The sequence below is a fragment of the Oxyura jamaicensis genome, chromosome Z, assembly GCF_011077185.1.
Source record: "Oxyura jamaicensis isolate SHBP4307 breed ruddy duck chromosome Z, BPBGC_Ojam_1.0, whole genome shotgun sequence".
Lineage (NCBI taxonomy): Eukaryota > Metazoa > Chordata > Aves > Anseriformes > Anatidae > Oxyura > Oxyura jamaicensis.
The window spans coordinates 23,643,794-23,649,904 of NC_048926.1; the positions used below are offsets into that span (position 1 = coordinate 23,643,794).

Below are 6,111 nucleotides of genomic sequence, written 5' to 3' on the forward strand. Positions count from 1 at the left end.
GGGACCTTAAAGCCCATCCAGTTCCAGCCCCCTGCCATGGGCAGGGACACCTCCCACCAGACCAGGTTGCAAAAAGCCCCATCCATCCTGGCCTTGAACACTTCCAGCAATGGGGCATCCATGTCTACAAAACCAGCTGCGGATAATACACACCCCTTGAAACATCCTGGCTTTTGAAAACAATGATGTAGTGACCCTCAGACAGCTCATGGGACATAAGAGGAAGACATGGGGCTGGCTGAGGTGGGCACTGCTGAGAGGAGTGGGCTCTGGGCCCACAGGGAGAAGGACTCTGTGGGAGAGCAGGTTCTGGGTTTTTATCTCATGTTGTATCCCGGGAGTGCAGTTGCACTGCTGACGAATCCTGGGAGTTTTTTTCCATCTGTTAGATATCCTGCAGATAATCTCCAGGGTGTATGCATGGAAATCCCAGAACCTGCTACCACCCTTTCCCACTGAGCTGAAGGTGGCAAACCTCACACAAGAGGTAAAGCCTCTTAAGGGTATTTCAGATTCACCTCTACTAACATTCTCTGACCCCTGTTGCCATGTATTTTTAAAACCATTGGCAATTATTTCAGTACGAGAGGTTAGGCCTGGCAAGCGCAGTGTTCTGTCACTCTAGAATAGTTTGAGGAGAGCTTAGCTAGCTGATTATCATTTCAATTTGTCTTTCTAAAACTAGGCCACTAGGGCCTGGCAAATGGCCTGGAAAGTCCATATAGACCATGTGCTGTCAGCCCAGTTTTACAGATCTCATTTTGGTCTGGCAGGTTTCAAGCTGCCCAGGGAGAAATTTGGCCAGTAGCTTGTTAGTGAAGAGGACACTTTCCAAGTGGGAATGAAGCCAAGTTGTTGTGAACTTTACTAATGGGGGACAAAGCACAGAGGCTGTAGGTTGGAGCTGCTTTTCCAAAGACTAAACCAAACTCCTGAGCACGCAAAATGGAAAATACTGCATCAGATAGTATGAGATCTAGAAACAAGCTCTTGGTCAGGCTGGAGGTTTGTTGGTGTTGCTTGCAAGTCATTCCACCCTTCTTTGCTCCAGTTTCTCAGAGATTTGGCCTCACAGGGCCTCTGCAAGCCCCAAGTGGTTGGAGGGAAGTTGGATAATTGCTTAACATTTTGGCAGCTGGTGGCTGGCCCGGCTCAGTAGCAATGAGAACCAGCAGTGGTGGTGGTGGTGGACCCACCAGCTAGCAGTCACTGAATAAGGGTCAGACTCATGGACCTCCACAGCCATGTCCTTGGTGAGTTGCAGCCGGCCCCACAGGGTTGGGAGCCATCCCAAAGGGAGCTGGCCTGAAAGAGCCCTCAGCAGGACCTTGACTCGTCTCTCCACTTCTGTGGACAGGTATTATCTTGTCATCATGGTAATAATAAACTGTACTCCCTAAATTTTCTAGTGCACTGCTATAAATTTACAAGGAATATATTTGTTTTTCTTTGAGAATTAAATGAAAAATGCATAGTCACTGAAGGAAGTGCCTGTGTCCCCTTCTGATCACTGAGGCATATTTTAGTCTCCAAGACCAGAGCTGTACACCTCCATGCAGGAATTGTGTGAGAAATCCTGAGGTCTGAGGACTAAGAGGCAGGAGCTATGCTTGAAAGCTGTCAGTGGAGACAGTGTATGTAATACATGAGCCTACACACACTGTGACTGAAATATCTCTGAAAAGAAAAAATAATTCAATGCCGAGGTAGAGAAGAACAATCCATTCCTCCTCCTTCCCCTTCCCCCCCAGCTTCTCAGAGTCTAGGATGACACTGATTTGAGGTTTGAATTAATTCACAATCTGTCAATAAATCCTTGACAACTGTGTTCTAGGGGAGCCCAGAAAAGGAATCTGAACTCTCAGTACTAAAAAGGGAAGAAAAGAAATGCAGGTGTACAATTCTCATCTATTGGGCTGCAAGTTAAGTGCTGGGTACATCTCAGAGCCCATTAGGCCTGATTTATGTAACAAACGAACTAACCGAAGCACGGACCTTGAGAAAGATGTGAACTTCCCCATTCAGCTCCATAACTACTCATTATTACTGGTATGTTTTTGTGAGAGTTATTAATGACCTGTTGAATTAAGTTGCCCAATACTTCAAAGGTAATATACTTAAAGACTTTTTGAAGAGGTTCTGACATTTTTGCTATTCTCAAAAGACTTTTGAAAGTCTGTGGGTTGAAGAATTACCTTTTATTTGTTGCATGAATTTCCTTCTAGGAGCTGCAAAGAAAAAGAATCCTACATTTCACTAATGCCCTTACTCTTACTGTGTTTTCTGGGGAAAATAAATAAATAAATAAAATAGACATCTCTGAAAGCACTGAAAAAAGGAAGCAAAGCAGTCAGCATATTTGAATCGTCTTCTGTACTCTTATTTTATTCCTATGAATAAAATTGTTGACAACATAATTGGAAAAAGCCAAGAGGGTTCAAATGGACCAACAAGGGATATTACCAAAAGGCCTCTGAGATATTTGCACTGTATTTTAATGCTGAGATATAGAGAGTTCTGAAAATCTCCAATAGCATTTGCTAGGAAATTATATATGTGATGTACAAATGATTATAGTTAGTTAAACAGTACTTCTGGAAAATTACTGTCTCCAGTTACATTCTCTAGGGCCCTTTATAACTGAGAGTCCCAGAGTCTCTTCCTAAGGTCAAGAGTGCTCACTGAACCTCAGATAGGACTGTATCTGTATTCTTCTGTAAGGTGTATAAAAGGCATTTCTCCATCCGCTTAGTCAGTCAAGAATGAAGGCTGAGCACACAAAGGAAAGTATCATGATGTTATGTTAATCAAGACAACGGCATGTCTGAAAATTAGCAGTGTCTGTGATTCTGTCTGGTGTTCCAGGGTATATTTAAGCTCTGTGTACTATTTTCACATGCAATTTTATACATTTGAAAGCTATAATTAAATTTAAAAATAATGAAAAACTTATTTGAATTCAAATTAGATAGAAACCATGCTTTAGCCTTAAGCCTTTTCTTCCTGCATTTTCCTGCTTGTTTTTTTTTTTTTTTTTTTTTTTTTTTTTTTTTTTGTGTGTGTGTGTGTGTGTGTGTGTGTTGTTGCTTTTGCTCTGTTTTAAAGAAAGAACAAAAAGACAGTGGAAAAACTCTACATCTGTGCTTTAATGGCAGTTCTTGGTTTCAAAAGAATTTGGATGGGACAGTGATGGTGTTAGGACATGATGTCAGAGGCAGAGTGAGAAAGTTTTTAACATTTTCTTGCTTTAAAGAATGTTTCCTTGGAGAATAAGGACCCTCCAGCTGGGCAGCTGCCTGGGAAGAGGGAGAAGGGGTCTCATCATGACTCTTCCCCACACTCTCCACTTGACCTTGGCGAGTCACCCAGAGCAGGAGAATGGCACTTAGCCCAAACCATCTTGAAGATAGGTATCTCAGCTAAACTAGTTATTTAGGCCTCCCCTATCATTCAGGCAGACAGACAGGCATCTCCAGAGTACTATTCATCCTATTTTAGGATAGTTGTCCAAGAAAGGAGGAATGAATCATGCTCTGGAGGTACCTGTCTTTCTTCATTGACTGCAGAGAGAGCCTAGATGACTAGGTTTGATTAGATGCCTGATCTGGGGGGTAGGTGAAGTGAGGTGAGCTCAATCCCACCTTTAGCCTCTCCACATCATCATTTGTTATTCTGTAAAACAATCCTGAGCTCTTCCCACTGGGGCACGTCCAGCAGAAATGTTGGAAATGTCAGATGGGCCGGTCATGAGGGCCACACAAGCCTCTGAGATGGCTGGTTTGGAAGACTTCTCTGGTACTTAAGATCAGGAACGCCTTTTTAATGAGGGAAAATGTCCCAGGTGGAAGGAGCTTTCCAAGTGCAACAACTATCCCAGGAAGAGGTGTCTACTGGACATGCATCTTGTGCATGTGGAGAGAAATGGCTTGGCCTTTGCACACAACATCCGTATTTCTGTCTGGCAGGTGACCGCTGCATTACTAGTGGAAAATATCTGAAGCAGTTTAACAAATGGCTGCTAAGAGACCTTCTGAGGAGGTAAGAGACTATATTCTGGAAATGGGAGGGGGAGAAACAACTAACTGCTCCAAAACGTTCAGCCTGTGGTGGCCTGCAGGGAAAACTTTAACAAGGGGTTTCACAACCAGGATGAGAAGCAAAAGAAATACCATGCAGAAATGTTCATCATTGGTAATTGAGGAGGAGGTGAGGTGTTTCCCTGTACAAGAGATTTAGCATTTCAATGAACTGCTGTCCTTTGAAGAACATTAAACCTTCTGCTCATCATGCCAGACTCACAACTTCCTGTTCACATGAGAGTACTTGGGGCTAATGTATGCTGAGTGCTGTGCTGCTCTCACAACTGCAGATAACAGGAGAATAAGAAGCTGAGAGGTGATACTGTACCTGGAAAAGGTACCTTTCTGTGTCAGGAGGGACCATGACCCAAGGGATGCTTCTGCCACAGTCACCCATTAGAAAATATACTTGTTGAGTGACCCCATCTGCCTGCATGCTGCCATTGTGCTGGATAGATGTAGTCACACTTTCACATGCATAACATAGGAGATATGAACTCACAGGGTGTCCCTGGTACAGCTGTGGGCCTTGGGACCCCTTGTAATAAGCACATACAAAGTGTGGTGGGAGCCAACCCCCCTTTCTTGTTATTGTGAGGTGGAAATTGCCTGAGGGGCAGAGCTGGCCAGCAAATAATTGCAAGATAGTTTTCCAAGCCTTTTGATTCCCATTCCCTGTTCTCATGGTGGAGAACAGAATATTGCCTCTCCTTGATACAGACTCATGTTATCACTCCAAACTATAGATCCCAGTCCTGATGTAAAGTGCTCTGAAACAAGAAAGCTCTATAAAGTGTCAGTATGAGTTACTGCTTCCCTTGTTCAGGCTAAGACATGGATATTGCAAGGTGGTTTAACAACTTGGTAGTTCTGCTAATGCTGTTCATCAGATTAGTGGGAATCATATTTAAAGTCTACAGTTGACGTGCATAGTTCCCATTCAGTTCCAGTGCACATTGCAAGACAGGGCCCATGCTAGCTGCAGCAGTTACAGAGCAATGGCTGCAATATTTCTGTCTGCCTAGCTTTTAAAAGACAGTGATTTTCTACAGTTGGACTCCATTTGTAAAGTTTTACAAGGCACTGGGCACTTTTGTTGCAACAGACTCCATGCCAGCATGCAACTTGTTCATTTTATGTTCTGAACATAACATTGTCCACATGAGCTTCACAGTTGGCGGTCAGCAGCAGCTGTTTTTCTTTATTCACCAGCTGGCATCCTGAATGCACTCAGCTGTAATTCACTTTTTCATTCCCAGCCATGAATACTGATGCAGTTTTAGAAGCTGAGCTTGCATTCAGAGAGATAATTTTTACTAGACCTTGAGGGAGAAGGATAAAAATTTTTTTTTTTTTTTTTTTTTTTAAGGACTGGACCTTTATGAAGCTGCCTTTTGCAAAAGTATGATGAAAACAATTTATATCTACTTTCATATTATGTATGTATAGTTGTGCTTTAAGGGCTTTGAAATGATCCACATTATTTTCAGTCCTGGTGGAATTGTAATCAAAAACCTATAGCATACGTTTATTTGAAAAAGTTATACCAGAATAATTGTTACTGTGACTCACAGATGATTCCAGCGTAAGTCAGTTTTTTTCCATATACTCACTCTCATTTTATTCATTTTTTTGCTTTTGCCTTCTTCTCTTACCCCACCATTATTCCTGTTTTTTTCATTGACATTTCAATCTTACTGATGCCAAGGCCAACATATGATGTTTCTCAGTGCCACCATTGCTCACACTTTTGCTTCCATTTTACAATAATTTTTGGTACTCCCAACATGTGTCATGCTCCTGGAATATCTGTTCCATCAGGAGTCTGAAGAAATTATGTTTCAAAAAATGCATTTCAAACCACCAGGTGACCCAGATAATTCAAGTTTAGGCAAAACCTTTCAGGTCAAAGATGAACATTGCATGTCTCTCTGGTGCATTTAGAATCTCTCCAATGCAAAGGGTTTCTATTTTCCAGATTGTGAGTTTCTGGCTTTGTCTTGCAAGCCTGTGGAGTTGGCATATGCGCACA

General features: G+C 42.4%; 1 long non-coding RNA gene across 1 annotated transcript; it reads left to right on the top strand.

Annotated features, from left to right (window-relative positions):
* Window positions 1-947: 947 nt before the first annotated feature.
* LOC118155718 lies at window positions 948-5,726 on the top strand. The gene is made up of 3 exons (XR_004745983.1): window positions 948-1,357; window positions 3,842-4,038; window positions 5,449-5,726. It is a non-coding gene; the product is annotated as an uncharacterized LOC118155718 (long non-coding RNA).
* The last annotated feature ends 385 nt before the right edge of the window (window positions 5,727-6,111 follow it).